Source organism: Chaetodon auriga, chromosome 7, assembly GCF_051107435.1.
Source record: "Chaetodon auriga isolate fChaAug3 chromosome 7, fChaAug3.hap1, whole genome shotgun sequence".
NCBI lineage: Eukaryota > Metazoa > Chordata > Actinopteri > Chaetodontiformes > Chaetodontidae > Chaetodon > Chaetodon auriga.
The window spans coordinates 8,133,359-8,153,544 of record NC_135080.1 but is presented as its reverse complement, the minus strand read 5'-3'; the positions used below and the strand labels follow the sequence as shown (position 1 = coordinate 8,153,544).

General features: G+C 41.2%; 1 protein-coding gene across 1 annotated transcript in view; it reads right to left on the bottom strand.

Annotated features, from left to right (window-relative positions):
* lrfn1 (leucine rich repeat and fibronectin type III domain containing 1) overlaps window positions 1–20,186 on the bottom strand; it is a 135,876-nt gene that overhangs the window by 44,616 nt on the left and 71,074 nt on the right. Inside the window, exon 2 of the mRNA XM_076735761.1 lies at window positions 2,163–2,214. The gene's annotated coding sequence lies outside the window, so the exon portion shown is untranslated. The remainder of the gene's footprint in view (window positions 1–2,162; window positions 2,215–20,186) is intronic.

Genomic DNA, 20,186 nt, shown 5'->3' with positions numbered 1-20,186 from the left:
TAAGATGTTTCAAAGAATCTTAAGAATCAGATATTCAACCCAAACTGTCCTTGCTGATTATATTTTTGCTAATTTCATTTAAACAGAAGGAGCTTTGGACCCGCTTTTCATGTATTTCTTTGCCTTTGCCTTTACAAGGTTTGTTATTACTCACCAGACTATCAACTACCTATTTCTTCACAATTACCAAATGAGCTGATGCGGCCAGTTTCTGCTTCCCCGCACAGCGCTGAAGCCAGACTCTCTCCCTGTGCAGGAAAGCGTCCTGCAGGACTGCCAGTTCAAAGCAAGAAAAATCAATGTCCTCTCAGAGCACCACATTATGTAAACCCCAGCCACCTGAAAGGGATCAGGTTCCATCAGCAGCGTTTAGCAGCCATGCCTGCCATATGTTGATGTCTCTCATACATACTTTGATATGCTGTCTGTGCAGTGCTGTGATATTTCTCTCTTGTTGTTTCTACTCCTGCACGAGCACACATACAGCACATGTAATGCGGCGCCACAAATGTATTTTTACTACACAGCTGTGAGTATTTATTATATCCAAGATATAAAAACAATGTTTGTGCTTAAAGCGCTTTACAGAAAAGGATGTTTAAAGTAACATCCATCACTGCAAAGCCTTCCAGGCAGAGAAGATCTTGAAACTTTAATGATCGTAATAAATTACTCTTGACGCGTCAGACCACCAATAAGATAGCGCTGCTATCAGTGGGTGCAGCCCTACCTGGTGATTACTGTAAAACAGAAGAAAAGTAACCTAGCCATGGTATATCAAGTTACACAACTTCTTTGCGCTCACTTAATAACTTCTGTTTTAGAGCCTGGGAAAGCTGACACACAATTACCGCCATAGTGGCTTTTAGTGACAGTGATGAAGCTGTTAGCAGAGGGCTGGGTAAGCCACAAGTCAAATCCTTCAGTTCCATCACAGACTTCTTGCTGAGAAGCGAAAGAAAGAAATCTCGCAGGTTGTCAAAAATAAAGCAAATGGCAAAACAATAGGGGGAAAACTCCCAAAGTAGCATCGCAGCGTCAAGTCATTTATGAAAGTATGTCATTAAGGATATCCAGCTACTCTGTTCTCCGAAAGGTGATAACAAACTCTCGTAAGGCTTTCATCAAAAGGAGCACACATGTGGCACCAGTTCATGCCAGGTTTATGTCGTGTTAGAGTACAGCTGCGGAAGAGCTGCTTTTATCTTCCTGCAAACACAACGACAACTTTGTCATGGAATGTGATGCACGCAACGGCAGCAGCACACTATAGACATTTACCTACTGTGGATCCTGTTTAAGGCTCCATATGTCCTTGATAGCTGCTGCATAAATAACTGCTTCACCACTGGATTAATGGTGAAAAGACCTTCCCTTCCATGAATCATTATTTACAGTATAAAGCAAATAGCCCTGAACATCTATGACGAGCCAAAAATTCCTATGAGGAATATCAGTGCTATGCCGGTTCATAAGATTATCAAACCATCTATTGTATATATTCTCAATCCTTGTTCACAGCAGCCCAGGGTGTTTTCTGCTGTTCATCAGAGGGGCTGTTTTCCCTATTGAGATAAGAAATTAAATCTGCAGGAGCAGAGGATGCTGGGTTTGCTGCAGGGTGGCGAAGCAGTAGCTCTGATAATGGAGCAGACTCCCATTGTGCAGGCTATGAGGCAAACAGCCGTGGCGCCAGCCCAGCCCTGCCTATGTGAGAGGATAGCTAACAGTGTCACTCTGCAGAGTCTCGCTCTCCCTCTCTCTCTGTATGTGAACATGTGGTTAAATCTGCATGTGACAGAGAGGCGAGGAAAAGACCGAGATGCTGTGGTTTTTCCGATTCCTCTACGTCTCCTTTTGTGTTAATATATGTGGGGAAACAAGGATAGAAAAGGGGTAAAACTGCGGGGTTTGCCTGAGTGTTTAACGTAGTGAGAATGTGCATGCAGGGCGAGTCACACTGACCCTGTGGAGTAAAAACTGAGTGATTGATGGAGTCAGAGCAAGGAAACATCTGTTTTTTCAGCATATTGCTATCAAAACCTTTCAGTTTTATCCCTTTGCCCCATCCCCTTCTGCTCATGTTCACAGTCTTTGGGGTCATGTGTGCTGGTATATTATGCAAATATGAAGAGGGTTTTAATTTCAATTTGGGAACTCACCAGAATAGTGTGCTGTTTTGGATCCTCCTCACAGGGTTCACTTCAAAGCAGTCTGCGGAGAGAAATAAACGGTCACACCTTAATGTGCAAGTACAAATAACATGGGGGGGGGGGGCATATGGCACCGGCTGTAGTAGTGTCACAATCATAAAAAGGTTCAATTTATAGTTCAATCTTTGATTTCATCCTGGACTCAATACAAATGATTTGATATTTCTGCGGCAGTGGAATAATCATTTTCTGCCCGGAGCCTCTCCCCCAGATTCATCTTTAAAGATGATTTATGTTTTAGACGACCCGCTAACCCCGTCTATCATTCACTGGAAAAAAGACTGTTTGCATTACCAAAGAAAAGTGCAGTTTGCAGTGAGAGCGGGTGCAGATTTACCACTTGAAAACGGTTGCATCTTTGTAAACAACGGGTCCTTAATGACAAACAGATGTAGACAAAAGCAGGCCACTTCTTTCCAGCAGCAAGCGCCAATTTCGCTCGATAAAATGACAGCTGACATCAGCTGTCGCCAGCTAGCAAATCAAGCTAAGGTTAGCTCCAAGCGTTGGTTCAAAACGCTTTTTTTTTTTGCCATTATTACACAAGGTCAAAGGGTACATAAGCTTACACCTAAAGGAAGAGAGTAACAATGCAAAAAAACGTCATCATGTCTTTCATATCATGAGCCTTCGAGTGCATATTTCAGAAGAAGACTCATTTTAAATAAGGCCAGCAGGAAACATTACAAAGACTTTAAAGATCAATGCTACGAAGTGTGTTTGGCAATCTTTACGCTATCTTCGGTAACGCTAGCTGGTGTTGCTAGCTGCAAAGACACAGACATACTGAAGACATGAAGACTATTAAATAATGCTTGTTTTATGTTTTGGATTCTTGAACGTAGCTACTTTAACGATAGCTGTGCACACTTAAAATGATCTTAACCAGATTCATGAGGTGGCTGTCTTGAAGGAGTTCCCTTATACGCTGAGTACTTGTCGGCTGCCTTTCCTTCATTCTGTGATCCGGCTCATCCCAAACCATCTCATTTGGGTTTAGGTCTGATTGTGGAGGTCAGGCGCTCTGATAAAGCCCTCCATCACTCTCCTTCTTGATCAAATAGCGTTGACACAGCCATAAGGGTTCAGAGTGTCTTGAATTTTGAATAAATTGCCCACAGCGTCACCAGTAAAGTACCCCCCCACCATCACACCTCCTCCTCCTCCTCTTCCATCCTTCACAGTGGGAGCCACACAAGCAGATACAATCCGTTCTTTTGTGCGTCGCACAAAGACACAGTGGTTAGAAAAAATCTCAAATCTGGACTCATCAGACCAAAGTACAGATTTCCACTAGTCTACTGTCCTTTCCTTGTGTTTCCTGGCCCAAGCAATTCCCCTCTCCTTGCTGATCTCCCTCAGTAGTGTTTTTATTTATTTATTTATTTTTTGCAGCAATTCGACCATGAAGGCCTGATTCACACAGCCTCCTCCAAACAGTTGATGTTGTGTCTGCTGCTTGAACTCCTTCAAGCATTTATGTGGGCTCTAATCTGAGGTGCTGTTAATTGGCGGTTTCTGAGGCTTGTAACTGTAATGAACTTATCCTCTGCAGCACAGGTCTTCCCTTCCTGGGGCGGTTCTCATATGAGGCAGTTTCATCCTAGCTTTTGATGGTTCGACTGACTGGCCTTCATATCTTAGGTCTTGACCGCACGTATACAGATATTTTTTTAAAAAAATGTATTTTGTCCACATGTTCTTCGACTTCAAAATATCTCAGTACACACGAAAACACAAAAACAGCACTCCGAGGGGGCCAGTAGGTGGCGATAAAGTCTCCATCAACGATGTGTCACATGCAAAAGAAGGTCTGTGTGTAGTATGAGTAGTGATCTGATTTTCCAGTAGCTTATTATTTATTGTAGCTATTTAACACCTTTCTGGCGCACAGCCTAGCAGTGCTAACCAAACGTGACCTAACCACTTACACAAAGGAACAATGGCCATGCATGAGCTGACACATGGACACACAGAAACCGGTTTTGAAAAACTCTATAATACAATTACACTACTATAACACTGTTTGCATGTGAACGAGAGGTCCGAATGCAGACGAGAATGTTGCTTCTCTCTACTTAGCTGAGCGGATCTTGTCATTATATGGGTTACTACAATAGCTGAATAGAGATATTTACTATATACCGACATCACCTCTGCACAACACAACTGATGGTCTCACAATTCCACTACTGAAGTTTTGACAAGGCTCACCTGTTAATTGAAAAGCATTAAAATGTGACTACCTCCTCAAGCTGGTTGAAATGCTGCCAACAGTGTGCAAAGCTGTCATCAAAGCTGAAGGTGGCTACTTTGAAGATTACTCTTCTTCTTCTTTGTCTATTGTTTGCCACATAATTGTTATTTCATTTGTTGACGTGTTCAGTGTTAATGTACAATGCAGAAAATAATAAAAATAAAGAAAAACCATTGACTGAGAAGGTGTGTCCAAACGTTTGACTGTATGTTTTAATGACATAGTACACGAACAATCTTCTTGGAACTCATAAACTGCTGCAGCACTGTATATAGGTTAAAGCTATTCCAGGGGGCGATGCACAGCTACAGATGCACATGGAGCTATCACAGTTAATTGAAGCTTTTGTGGATGAAGAAAAAGGGACCACTTTCTACTTTTTTTTCCCCCTTTTCAGGAACGACGACAACAGAAGAATAGCTCTGATTCTCCACTGTCAGATTTAATTGCAAAAGCAGCAATCTTGATTAGGATCTCAGCAGTCCTTTTTATCAGCCCCGGCCAAAGCAACACAGGGTGTTTGTCCAAGCACGACATATTTACCCACCCGAACTCTCACTTCGACTAAGTGTAAACACGACAAGCCTCCACAAAAGATCCTGACATTGAGAGCAACCTTCAAAGGTTGTTCGGTAGCCATCAATTACATCCAAAAGACACATGCCTCTTTGTTTTCTTTAGTGTCATGTTTGCTTCTCACTCCCCTCCTACAAAAGCTCCCATAGCATGTAGGTGATGTATTGACATTCAGCTAAATCTCAACTCTTCCAAGTGTGATAAAGGAATCAGTGACATATCATTCAGTGTGGGTATTTTAAGTTTTTAATGCAATTTAAGCCCTTCACTTTCAAAATGCCATTACGTAAAGTCCAACAGCCAGCCTTCCGACTGACCAAAGACAGTGATGTGAGAAGTACAATTTCACGCATGACACACTCCACTGAGACGTCCATCCTATGTTCATGTTCCCTGAAGCATCCAACACTGAGGAATTGATTAGAACACACTGCACACACACTCAAACTGCAAATATCACCAGAGCTATTCATGCTGCTTTAGCTGTAATGCTACATATTGTGACTGCATGCTAACTGCTCCTCCATCTATTCATCAAACTCCCACGCAGACACATCAAACGCACACGCTGCGCGCACATCGACTTCAATTCAGTGCCAGTGGTTCGGCTTGTGAGAGGATTGTCTATTCTGCATTTTAGCTGCTGTTACTTTTCTAATTAAAACATTGGTGGTGGGATGTTGCAGAGGAGGGGGGGGAAAGGCTGCGCACTCAAAAACAAAAGCAGTTGTGCTTCAAAACATCTTTCAAACATCAAATGTTATTAGGCTCATACGCTGCCTCCAGCCACGTCTTCATTTGTGTTAATGCTACAGGATTAAAACAAAAGACTTACAGTTTTTAAATGATATTCAGCATAGTTATCAAAAATAAAGGGCTGCAACTAATGGTTGCTCTAGATCAATAAATGTTTTGAACGTAAAATGTCATTAAAAAAGAAAAATGTTCAAATTTCTTGTTTTTTTCTGATGAAAATCCAAAGATATTGGACAGATTCGTCATTATAACAAAGAAAAGCATCAAATCCTCACATCTGAGAAGCAGGAGCCAGAAAATGTTTGATGCATTTGCTTGGAAAAATGACTTAAAGTTGCCAATTAATGTTCTGCCAATTGACAAATCAATTAATCCGCCAACAGTTTCACATCTATGACAATATCACAGCTTTAGATCTGCACACATCTACCCAGATACGGTCTCATATATATAATTAGCATATAGAACTGATGATTTATACATGATCGATGATTCATCAGATAGTGGAACTGCAGCTGTCAGGGTGCTGCTTTGCTTTTTTCCTCTCTTTCTAAAGCAATGTAGCAACCCGGCCTCCTCATTTGTGGCCATCCTCAAGGACAAACAGCTATTTGTTCAGTGTTTCAGGACTTCACAGCGTCAGTACACAGGCTGAGGCAGGCATTCGGATAACTGTAAGCTTGGATTAGCTCTCCACATAGTGACAAAATGGATGCTTCATTTGACGTTTTTTCACTGACTTTGAAGTAGTTTTGCAGATAGAGGCTAAAATATTTTCACACTGAAAACTGAAACATGCTATTGCCTGTATTTTGCAGCACGTGTTAGTCTTTGGTGTGTGACTAGACCAGCGATGTCCATAGAAACATTATCGCCTCTCAGTCGAAACACCATCCAGAATTCTTAATGAAGAGTGAAAAGGAACCTGTCACAGGGCCTCTCTGTAGCAGTGTCCACACCATGTGTGAAAACGCTCCGCACACAGCACATCCACATTACTCTGCCTGACTTGCCACAAGGCTAAAATAAACATTTTGAGACCAGGACCTACATTACAATTATAAAACCTTCAATAAAAGGCAAATAAAAAAGCACAGGCCATGGTGAACTTAACCAGTTGGGTGAATTACAAATACTAGCCAACTGCTTCTTCTGCCCGTTGAAAATGCGTGGTGATGTTGAAACCAAGTGACGTGGTGAGAAGGGAGGGGATGCGAGAAACACCTGCTCGACTGTTTTCCTCTGTTGCGCATGTTGTCATTTTCATCAGATACCAAACAGCCGTGTTACGCTGGTGCCTCCGCTGAGTGCGACTTAACAGACAGCATATGGTTCACTTAGACTGCCCACACAGTTGGCACACTGACCATTACCAGTACCTCCAGGGCGGCCAATGTGACCTCCAGAGATGAGAGAGCTCCAGACAAAGGCATACAACCCAAGGCAAAGCACAGGCCTGTACTGTGGGCTGCACTGCAGAGAGATGGAACACATGAGTACACAGAGATAATGGTGGTGGCGGAGGTGTAAAATGATGAAGAGAAAATTGCGCTGATGTTTTACTATAACATTTACCATGACTAGGGTGTTGCGACTTTGTGGCTGGGAAGGAACTCTTGCTGTGGTGCAGACAGTGACCACGGTGACACACAGCAATAATACGCGTTGCCTGAGAGAATCAAATCAAATAATATACGCTCTACTAATTGCTCTGGTTATGCAGCTATTTTTAATAAAAAAAAACAAAAAACCACACAACTACATTTGCAAGTCTATGTGATCCTAAACCTTGTCCCACATATATAAGTCAGCGAACCAAGAGGAACAGAGTAATTGAATAATGAATAATTATGCAATAAGCACAACACAAAGTTGTGCACCAGTGGCCACAGAGGTCAGCGGGGTTACCCATGAGCCTCAAACATGCAGACTACGAGCGTGCAAGAGATCAGAGTTTCCCTCCGTTCTTGATGAGTCAGGGAGGATCGTCTCTGTTGCTCATGATCTGATGCTGTGGTAGTAAGCTCTTTCCCCTCCCCTTTCCCCCCTGTGAGCTGAAGCCTCTGATGATGTCCGTACTGCTATTTATACACTTAGCCATGCTCAGCACATTTACAAGTACCACATAAATAATCAGTAGGTATGAAAGACAGTGCGCAAGGAGGACTGGTTTGCTTTAACACAGCAACTTTCACAGGCTGTCTGCTCTCACAGAACGATGTACAACGTTCGCAGCATCGCAGTTCAAACTCCGTTTCTCTCGTCACTTGTCATGATTTATGAGGTGAATCCATCATTAATAGGCTACTACTGCATACATTTACCACCAAATGATTTCTTTTTGCTCTGCTCTTAAACAACACGTCTGTGTTCTAACATGCATGTTTCGGCACAGGGTTTTAATGGTAAATAGCTAAACTGTTTATTGTGTGAATATGCAGACCAAAACAAGGTGAAACATGCATGTATGCATGCACACAACAGCAGCAGAGGAGCAAACAGTGCATGCAATAAGAATCGTGTTCATGTGCCCAAAGCATGATCTGATGCTGAAAGTGATGTTTTTTTCCTTTTTGTATACTGTAGTTCCTGCTGACACTAGTATTGATATTCAAAACAAGACTTTGTATCTGTAGAATTGAAAATCACTCAGTATGCTGGAAAAAAACAACTCACAATGGGGTTTTATTTCTGTGAACTGGGTGCAAATCTGAGCATGATTGCAAACAAAAGGTGCAATCAGAGATGGGTGTGCCCAACAAATTTAAAATTCAATGTACAGCTTCTCTTCCAGAGTTTCTTGCATCAGGATTAGACTGAGCGTCTGATTGCACATTTCCAACCCTAGTTCACTCACTTTCACAAAAATGGATGAAGAAATGTACAGCAGGTGGGGTTGGGATAAGATTTGGTAATGGCAGATCATGTCAGCCACGTTCATCCCTTTTTAAAGCAGCAGACTGTTTCCTAATGGGCTGTGAGGAGAATCCAGTCTGGCTTCTTCTTCCTTTGAGTAAACCTTCCTGTGCAAGACGTGCCAAGACCCAAAGTACAAATATACAGCACCCCAAATACGATTATACAGCCCTGCAAATATTCTTCCACGGGTACAACATGTCCCTGTTTAAATTTAATTTGTGTTCAAGGAGACACCAAAATTGAGCATTCTTTCAGTGCAAGTGTGCATGTAGTTATTTACCAAACAATGAAACCTTTGCTGTTATAACACGCCAATAAAATGTGTGTTCACTTCTTCAATTTTCATGCCTGAATGCCTGAACACAGCACATGGGTATGTTTACATGTGGACATTTCTGCTGTTTGAAAGATCTTTGATGGAGCTCAGGACACTATACTTGGAGTCTGTGTGCTAGCTTACCAACCAGGGGCCAGTTGCATATAACTCTGTGCAATTCATGGCTAAAACTAAGACAAAAATAGGCATACACATTCTTCTCATTAGATTTATTAAGCCCTGTGTATGCTTGGTTCCTCTTAATGCACGAGTGGATGTAGAGACACTCTGAAACAGCATTTGCATATTGACACTTGTGCCAGCTCAATCATTCATAAGACCCATCAATGAAAAACAGCAAAGGAAAACATGCAATTTTACAGAATGCTGTATGGACTGTGTTTCACTATGAGGTCACATCTCTCACCTTATATTATCACAACACCAGCAGTTATCTCTAGAAAACTATGCCAGGCCTAAAGTATTCTTGAGGTATGCACATTCTCAACACACATTCATCTTTAAAGATACAAGTTTATGAGTGGGGGATGACGTTTGCATGTTTTTTGGCTCCCGAGGTTCAGAAAATCACAGAAATTGTTTGTGGAGTTCTTCTTCTTGTGTAATTAAGGGGACATTATGGGCAAAAATCAGCCCTTAATTAAATCTATTATAATTACAAATTATACACTTAATTCAATTACACTGAACTTTGGATGAACATCTCAAGTGAGATTAATTTTAATGTACTAGATGATAAATATTTATACAACTGAGACGGGGGGAAAAGTAAACATTCATGAAAGGGTTCGTCTCTGTGTCTGAGCCTTGACCAATGAAAGCCGTGAAAAAGTCTGCTGGCTGAATCTAGAGGCAGTCTGAGGACATGAATTCATAATTTTATGCCAAAATGGGTAACAAAAGGCTGCACCCCATGATCTGCATAAACACCACCTCAGCCTGCAGGCAGCACCTTTTAAAAGAGGTTTTTCATCGCTTATCCTTGGCACCGACGAGTCAAAACAGCTGTTTGAGGAAACCCGTGTCCCTTCACCTATCGTGGTGCAATCAAGCTTGATATGAGCCACAAAATTAGCACTAAAGGCATTTGCACAAAGCTCGAGCTAGCATTGTGCCACCTGCATGGAAAAAGAGCTGCATATCTTTTGTTACTGATGAGGTTTCAATAGATAAAGAAGAAAAAAGCGAAGTCAAGGCTATGGCTTTCCAAAGCAGCCACGAGGAAGCCATGATAAACAACTCGAGTTTTAAAGCCCGCTACATACAGGCAGATGCTGCACTGTGTTAGCCTTTTATTGTCGGATGTACCATTCAGTTAGGGAAAAAAAACAAGACTGAACACAAATCTGGAATGAAAGACTGATGAGAAGTAACATACAACACTGTCAAGGTTGGAAATGGAAAGCGAAAAGAGCTCTTTTAAAGTATGCTGGAGAGGCAAAGTGAAAAACACATCGAGGATAATTCTAAACCCAAATGGGCCCACTTCTAATTATCTGCTAATAATGTGAAAGATGATACAGTGCTTCAATTTTCAAAATGTATGAAACACTGCAAGCCATGTCCAAATAGCAAATTATTATGAAATGGGTCGAATTAAATGAAAACACATGCCTTCATATTACAGCATGAAGACATCCACGGCAGTCATCCGAAAATACAGCTTGATTTTTGACTTCTCTCTATTACTGTCCATTTGTACCAATATAGTGGAGCAGCTCACTCACATAAAAGCCAATCACATTTCAATTCCCGTGCATAACATTGTAGGAAATTCTGTTGAAATCTACAGTGGCTCCTTTAATTCAAATTGTGATTACAGTCAGTTTACTGTTTACCGCTTCAGTTTAAGCTAATTCAAAACTCAATAATTGCACTCAAACACAGCAGTTTTGAACTGAAGCCAACGCTGCTGATCAGGCTGTTTTTCTGGCTTCCACCCCATGCCTACCACTAGGTATATGGATTAAGCCTCAAGTCCATAAAATGGGTGCATGCATGGCTTCCATAATCAAATGCTCCATGTTCTCATTCTAATTCAAACTGCATTCAAAAATTTTAAAGCTTCAACTGATCAATGAAATCTTTATGAATACCTGGATTCTGCAGCCAAATGCAAAGCCCATAATAAGGTAAAGACGAGATACAATGAAACTATAATAAGAATATCCTCAAAAACACTGAATGCCATATGCAATGTGTTATGTGCTGGCTTTCAAATGCTTGGCAGTAGGATAAAGGAGCAAAAACAAAGCCATTTTCAACATTTAGCAACATCTGAATGTGTAACGTCAACAATTTGCCTGAAACCGCTTGCTCTGAAAGGCGATTGTTTTCATAGCTTTTTCAGACAGTCATGGTCAGCTGGACTTGGACAGCCTTGCTTAGTCACGCTGACAGAACAGTGCTTCCACAAAACACCAGAAAAGCCCTGTTATGATCCACAGTTACAGTCTCATTTGAACTAGGGCACCGAATGTGCAGAGTGCCATTGTTTGCTTAGCCCCTGAGATGTGCTTGAGTGTTAGCTTTGTGTGTCCAATTATTTACTTCAATATCTGCAGGCCCCATAAATGCCACAACATCGGGGTGCAAAGAATAAAACACATGGCGGGATCCTCCTGACGATACTTTATGAGACAGGACAGCGTTTCACCAACGGTTTAAATAAGTTTTGTCATCACAGAGTCAGTGGATCAACAGTAACATTTATATCACCGCAGCTGCTAATAATAGCAACCTGACAGCCACCACTGCAAACACTGTGATCGGAAACAACAGTAAGCCTGCAAAACTGATGTATCCTTCCCATTCATGTCAGCGTATTGACATCCTCACTGATATTGAAAGGGATTATGTGACTTAAGTCTGCATGTTTTGCATGCCTGAAGAAGTGTTCTACTTGGATGGAAGCTGATCTTGCCGTGCCAGTCAGCTCTGTCTGAATACTGACTTCCTCCTTCGCAGATAATCCCATGAAAAAGACAACTCTTTAATGCCTAACATCCTTAACACAGCTCTCTCAATTCCTTGAATCAGAATTAGCCACCATGGACGCCCAATCCATTTTGCGCCTCACCGTGGACCTTTTTCACATGTCACTGACGATGTGCCATGAACATGAATCAGGTTCAAAGTGATTGGGATAAAAAGGCATCCCTGATAAGGATGAACACGATGAACGTACAAGGCTGACGGAGGCCCTGTTTGTTGCTGTTACAATATTTAAAGCAGCTAGAATTCGCTCCTCTCGACTGTACGGCTGTGTTATTCTTCTCTATTCATCTTATGCTGGCTTCCATATGCAGCTCAAGCCTCTTCTGGTCCTCACTGCGAGATGATTTCCATTAAGATAAACTGGCAAATGCGCTGATGGAAAGGCCACACAAAACCCACTGTTTACTGCAGGGTTTCCTGAAAAGGCAATAAGCAATTTGTTTTTCGACAGTAATCCTGTTTCTTGGGCACTGCGAGCATAAACAGACCTCTTGCCACATTTACATGTTGAGTCTTCTTTGAGGGGTCAATACAGATTTGAACACTCTCAAATTCTTCCATGTTTCATTATGATTTTGTGGGGGGGGGGGCAAAAACCCATGTCCTCCTTTATATTTCAAATCCTCCATAAAATGTAAAGATGGGTCTGGTCAGGACATGATAATACAAGGTGTGCCTCACAGAAATGAAAGCAGGCTGAAGGGAAAGGAAGAGAAATATGAGCATGTGTCTGCAAGAGTAAATGACATTACTGGCCAAATGCTCTCAGCAGCATCCACCAGATTCTGAGGAGGGGCAGTGAGAGGCTGAGAGGATGATGAAACAGGGCTGCACTCAAACAGACCGCTTGCTAAGAAACGCCATCAACCTATTATGCCCTCGAGTGCAGGTGGAGCCAGCTCACCTGTGCAGAGTGCTCGCTTAGAGAATGGAGAGAAAATAAATACAGCACACTGGCACCACTTTTTATTATTTGTTTACATCTGAAGCTACATTACCTTATTATGAAGAGCTTTCAGCAACAACGTAACATTTATGAGTGCTGTTTTTGATGGCTTATCAGAAAGTCAGAAACCCGCGTTCTTTCATTCATGGTTTGCTTTAACGTTCGTAACTGCAGAATTTGTGGTTTATTACTTTTTATTAATGACTTACATTTATCAAGCTGGCAACCTCAAAGTTGGTCTCATAGATGATTCATAACTGATCTATCGAGCATGAGTAAATGATTTATTAACCATGATAAAGCCATTAATTACAACTTTACAAACCCTTTATGAATGGTCTTTTTTAAGAAGATGGTGCTACTTTTTAGTTGATTTCCAAGAAAAAATGTCAAACTATTCCTTTAACAAGGTGTCCTCTTCCCAGATATATTTGGGATTCCACAGTTTGGAGGCATGGCCGAGCAAAGCAAAATATCCAACAAAGGGCTTAAGTCAATGTGAAGACACGCAAAACGACAGGGTCCACCATCATTTACAGTTTTATACACGAGCTAAAAGACACATAAACTTGGGTCTAAAGGATAAAAAGGACTTCGGTTTGTTTGCAGAACATTCAAGATGACCCTTTTACATATGAACACACGACTGCGCACATTAATACTAAGTCAGCGAGCATTACATCTAGATAATGCATTCCACACTGTTCCGAGATGAAGGGCTAAGCCACGGCTGAACTGTGTGTTCTCTGCTTAACTAAAAGAAACTCCTACTTTCATCGTAAATAGAGGCGTCTTAACAATACCTTTCTGTAGAGTACTTTGAACCCTTTTTCGAAAGCAGTTAATTTTGTGTCTTCATGTGAAATGCCAGCACACGTAGCATTACTATATACTATGCCGTGCATGTACTCTGCCCTTTGAAAAGCTCTTGTGCAATTTCCCTGCTTTTCTACCATGTCCCAGTGTAAGACTGACGTAACCTCGCAATGGATTATCTCTTAATTTAGCTGCACTGTTGACATCTTTAGTGCTGCTTCTTGCACCATTTAATCATTTTGATGTAAGCATAAGGGAATGGTGACTAACATCAAATTACAATACAGTATGAATGTATTTTATCAGTCATATCAAGTCCAGCTAAACATCAGAATTTAACTCCAGCCAGCAGAATATGCATCTATGAATGCAGATTTTTTAATTATCCATATGCACATGCAGTGCAGGGTCTGAATCAATTTAAGTAACAATGAAAAGACAAATAGCAAATCACAGCTCCTTCTAAGAAAAAAAAAAAAAAAAACATCTTTAAGCCTCATGAAAACCCTTCTGGCACATTCACATAAATGAGGTCAAATGTGGTTACTAACAGTTCACTGAGCCCCCACATAAATGAACAAACACATGCTTTTCTGCACATTTTAGCCTCATAAATCCGAAATAGATGGCCTTGTATTCTGCTGCCTTTGACCACTGAGAACAAGAGATGAGAGTGTTGAGAAAAAAACAATTACTGTTGATTGTTACTGGCTCTGGGAGCAATGAGAGACAGAGCAATGAAAGGCTTTCTAATGTCTTGTTACACCATGAGAATGAGGCAGAGAGGAATGAAAGCGTTTTTGTTCTGCCAAGGTCAATTGTTCCACGTTGATTTTATTATGAAGTGGAAAAGAGCTTGATAATAAGCTTGCTTAATAGCTGTGTTTCAAAAGTTACTGGTGGGTTCAACAATAATAACTGAGAGTGTATTGTCTTTTAAGTGTAGGCGTGCAGGAAACCTATTTGATCTGTACTGCCAAAATAAGCAACATCTGGATAAAGCATGACTTGGTGCACAGGCCCAAAGTCATCGAGGCAGTGTTAGGTTGCAGTGAACTGGAGCTGTCCTTGGCAGCATCCATTATTTATAACAGCGCCCTCTTCATAGACACATTAATTAACATTGTTTGTCAAATGTTATTTTTTATGTTGCTGGAGGCATCTTGACCAGGCCGGCATACACCGAGCTATTTATCATTGATTTGTCATCATTTACATTTAGGTTGGAGAGAGGAATCTAATTACGTAACCTAAACCATGTCTCATCCCTTCTGGGAATAACCAGTGAAATAAGACTCACCCCGCAGAGTTTAAAGCTAGATTTCAGATTGGTGTCACTGGAGTTAATCCCATTACGGGGGCAAATAGGAGCCAGGGTGAAAGAACGGATATGTATACAGAGAAAATGGGATCAGTGCAGAGATTCAGCCAACCAAGCTATGTAGGGTGAACTCATGGTTTAATGGATTAAACCCAGTCAAGCCGTGATGATTAACCTGACCCCCTTTTTGGAGGGCTGCCCCCTTAGACCTCAAAGGTTGGGAAATATGTGTCTGTTCTCCATCCGGACCTTGGGCGGTTTGAATCCGAGCCGCCCTGCCATCGTGGCCACCAGACAAGGCCCTTGGACACCCCGCAGATCCATCTGTGAAAGGCAGATGACGGGGGAGTTTGACTCGTACAACACACCACGCCATGACTCACAGATGGGAGCCAGCTCAGGCAGGATTTGTCACCATAATGGGAACGGTGTCTGTATATGTGTACTGTATGTGCGCGCGTGTGCTCGCGTGCATGCATGTCTTGTAAGGGTGTCTGTGAGCACGTAAATATAGTGTGGTGAGACCGTGGTGTTGACTTTCAGCGGAAAGGGGGTGGACGGAGGAGAGGCGCTTTGACAAGTGCGTGATGCATGCTCCTGTGACGGCAGCAGCGATCAGAGAGCAGTGGGCTGTCAGAGACTGATAACCCGGACAGGAAGAGTTTACCACAACCTCTGTCACCGAGGCCTAATCCACAGTTCAGTACAGCCCTCCCTACATCGACTTTTAAATGTGTGACTTTTGGGATTTTTCAAAGCAGACTGAAGGACTTATTTAGAGCTACAACAATGCATAAACAACACAAGCCGTGCTTTTACCAAATCACAACTGCAGATGCTGCAAGCTGTGAATGCCGAACTCATTCAAGTTAATTCAAAGCAAACCTGTTTAAATGCACACTAACGCTGTCTAGTTTCGGCTTCCACTATCTGCATAAATATGACAAACAAGTACGTGCTATCAAGTTGAAGAGCATGTCTGAGGTAAAAAATGACAAACTCCAAACAGATGGACGCTGTTTTGGATGAGTTGAGTTGCAGTCCTGACAATTACCATCCTACCATGACCAGTGATGATAATTAGTGAGAGAAAATGGGCCTAATCTAATCTGTCAATTTCCTCCGTCCAAACAGACATCTGAATAGATGTAGGAAAAATACATTTATTTTCAGTTTCATGAGGGTCCATTCCTCCATTTTGCATCATTCTTCTCATATCCAAACTTTGCACAAACAACTGAGATATCCCTACTTAAACACTAGTTCAGTGATCTGTGAGATAGAGCTGTGCAGATATAATCTTGTAGCTGTTTTTGGAAAGGTATGAGGTAGAAATGCATAAATTACCAGCCAGTTTACAGCCGTGCAAATCTAACCAGACAAAGCCAGACTAGACATCCACTGACAAGAGCAATAAACATTTTGATATAACATTCAAGTTTCATCTTTGAGTTTTCTAAGTGACTTGTTTAGGTCATTGTTCTCAGGTGTTTCAGTCTCAATGAAGGAGAGAGAGCAAGCTCCTGTCTTCATTGACTTAGCCCTCCAGAGACACTGTGCACTTTTAGTCAAGTAAAAGAACGCTTCGATGCTTTCATTCGGCTCTAACAGCCCTCAGTGCTCATGGGAATAGTCAGGTAAAACCTTTACATTATCAGGTTTATCACTGCAAGAAACGTTAAGCATGAGCTCTGTAAATAAGTTTTTGTGTATATGTGGGTGTGTATACTTTGAGTACCCCGGGTCAAAATTTCTGTGAATAGCTAAGCGAGAAAAAGGTGACCTGATTTCCAAACAGCATAAAGTTGAAGATGACACATTTCATTAAAATTTCAAGTGAGAACTTTTGTTATTTCCAGTGTTTACAGTTTTCAAAACAATAAAAATGGAAAAGGGCTCAAAGCAAAGGTTCGGCACCCTGCACGGTCAGCACTTAGTAACTCCACATTTGGTGAGTATCACAGCTTGTAAAGGCTTTTTGTAGTCAGCTAAAAGACTGTCAATTCTTGTTTGGGGGATTTTTGCCCATTTTCCTTCAAAAGGTTTCCAGCTCTGTGAGATTCTTGAGTCTTGCATGCACTGCTCTTTTGAGGTCTATCCACAGATTTTCGATAATGTTCAGGTCGGGGGACTGTGAGGGCCATGGCAAAACCTTCAGCTTGTGCCTCCTGAGGTTATTCACAGTGCATTTTGAGGTGTGTTTAGTACCATTATCCCATTGTAGAAGATATTCTCTTTCCACCTTGATATTTTACAGGCGGTATGATGTTTGTATGTCCAGAATTTGCTGGAATTTCATTTAATCCCTTCTCGTCACTGCACAGTAACAGTGCACCACCCCTCTAGAGTCTGCCAAATCTTCCTGAAGGTATTTTTGCAGTCAGACAGGAAAGTTTGATTTGCTTTCTATTTTAATTTTCAGAGTGCCAGGCAGCTGCTTAGAGGAGCTCCTGGCTACTGATTGTTGGGATAAGGCTTGAGGAGTCGTATTATTCAGTCTTACATTTCTTAATTTGAAGGAATTCCCAACACACCACCACATCCGAGACTTGGTAACTTCAAACACTGTTTCTTTTCACGAGATTTCAGAAGATATGACTGGAGGTGTTTTGAAAAACGTAATGATGGCAATGTTTCATATTTAAAGGACGTTTGGCAGCCAACTCTCAACTCTCAGGTTGCAGTTTCTAACAAGCACATGAAGGCACAGCACAAACTTTTCAGATCAGCCCATTCTTCCATTAACCGTGCAATGAGACTGTGACTGAAAACACTTGAACAATGAATATGATGTTTACACCAGGGCTGAACAATAAATCTATTGTGATCGTTTATGTCAATAATGATGACAAACTTTGGACATTATTTACTGGATATGAATATATCACAGAGCAGAAATAAACATGACAACAGCCAGTCAGTCAGCAGTTTCTGGCTTATGCCAAAGTACCTCTGTGCTGCTTCCAACAACAAAGCATTGTTTGAGCGGTGAAGAAAGTGGATATCCTCTGAAAAGAGGAAAGAACGAGTGGAACCGAGGGACACACAAGCCACAGTGAAAGTTGACTTGTGTTTTCCTCCAAAGCTGAGGAACTTCTTGACAAAAAAAGGTAACACAACATCAGTTACATGGAAGCGGTTTGGATCTCAAAAGCAACGACAAAGCAAAATATGATGTTGTGTGGTGCCAATTATTTTATTAGGCAAGCTAACTTGTATTGTTAAGGTGAGAAGATATGTTCTTTTATTACAAAAATAGATTCTAAACCAAACACATTACGTTATTTTATTTCTTATGTTCATGAACTGTATTCTAAAGTTTAACAAATGAACCCTCATGATGAGGATGCTCTTCAAAGTGGCAGCATTATCAAATTATATTTTGTGATGAGCATCGAGTATCGAAATGGTGATCGTATTGTTTGTCATACTGCCCCGCCCTTGTTGACGAAGTGGTTTACCAATCTCAAGAAAGTTTTAAGTATTTGTAAATTAGTTTTACACTGTTTTGAAAGAGATTAAATTCAATTGGTTGGAAAGACAAATGGTTGGTAGTAATTCAGAGTAAATGTGATTTATTCTAAATGGACTTAAAAGTGCAGAAATGGCAATCTGGCCCTTTAAATGCTCAATTAGTCCATCAGGGCTACACTACGTGCAGGCCAGTAAGAGATGCCTGAGCAGGCCTTAAACTGCCTGACCTGAGCATCAGAGTTGAAATAATCAACAGAGACACTGGCTGAGCCCTGAAGCTTACAATCTACAGTTAACATGAACACGTGGAGTTCAGCAATGGCTTGAAAATCCTACAATGACTTGATATCCTAGCATACACTGTGCAGCTGCTTGCAAGCAGCATTAAAATGTTTAGATATTCAAGCAAATCTACAGAGTGCAACAGTGTTCTGTAAAAATAGGCATAAGTAGGATTAAAAAATGGGTATTATTACTGCTATTTTATTTACTTGAGTAGTTGTGCAAGAAAACCAGAAAGAGAGGTTTCAAAGCACACAAGCTGGATTTGCTACTGGATCCTCAAAACCAGAAATGGAAGCGGTAAAGGTCATTTCATGATTGTGTTGCTGACTTTCTGAGAGTAAGTGACAGCGAAAGGAGTTGAATGAATCAAGGTTCAACATAATCATACAGAACATTACTATTTATAGTGCATATACTCTTGACTCACAATAATGTGTGAAGAAAATGAGGGTCAGGGCTCCGCTCCTCAGTCACTCTTGTTCGCCTCTTCAAATTATTGTGTGTCCTCACCTAGCTAGTTTGTCACTGTATGGATGACAGATTATGTCAACCTTATGGCAAGGCATTATCTGATGATTAAGATAGCGGTGAAGCACCATTTGTCAAAATGGCTTATAGATGCACTTTAACAAATGTAAACCATTTAATGTCCCCTCTTACAATCATATGTGAGAAGTAACAGACGCTGCGTATTTATCCATATTTTGGTGTAAACGTGCCTGTTTGGAGCACGGGTTACGCTGCAGGAGTGTTTCGGGAACTGAGGAGGAATTAATTCAAAGCCACAAGGAATGCATCTTATCTAAAAACACAGGAAACACAGCCAAGGACTCTAAATTGCTGCTTTGATTGTGAGAATCTTGGCATCATCTAAATACAAATTGTCTTCTTTTTTACAGCAATACAGTGATCAGCTCCAAAGTTTATACATGGGGTAAATTTCAAATGAGCCCGGACTTGTTGCAATTACAACAGCTCCAGTCAAGCCAGCTTTGACTAACTTGATAGCTTGGGTCTGATCATTTATAATCAAATCCAGCTCTCGGCAACCTGCATACAAACAAGTGAGCCCAGGAAAATATCGACACAAGTTCAAACACTGCCACGATACAGAGAAATGCTTCTCAGCTTCATATTAAAGCACACAGACTTACAAGATCGAAGAGTCTGAATCGACATCAAAAAATATCTCACTGATATAAGTGACAAATTATTATGTGCGAATATATTTGACAAGGTGCTCTACTATGCAAAACAACTAAATACACTGCTACTATTAGAATGCATTG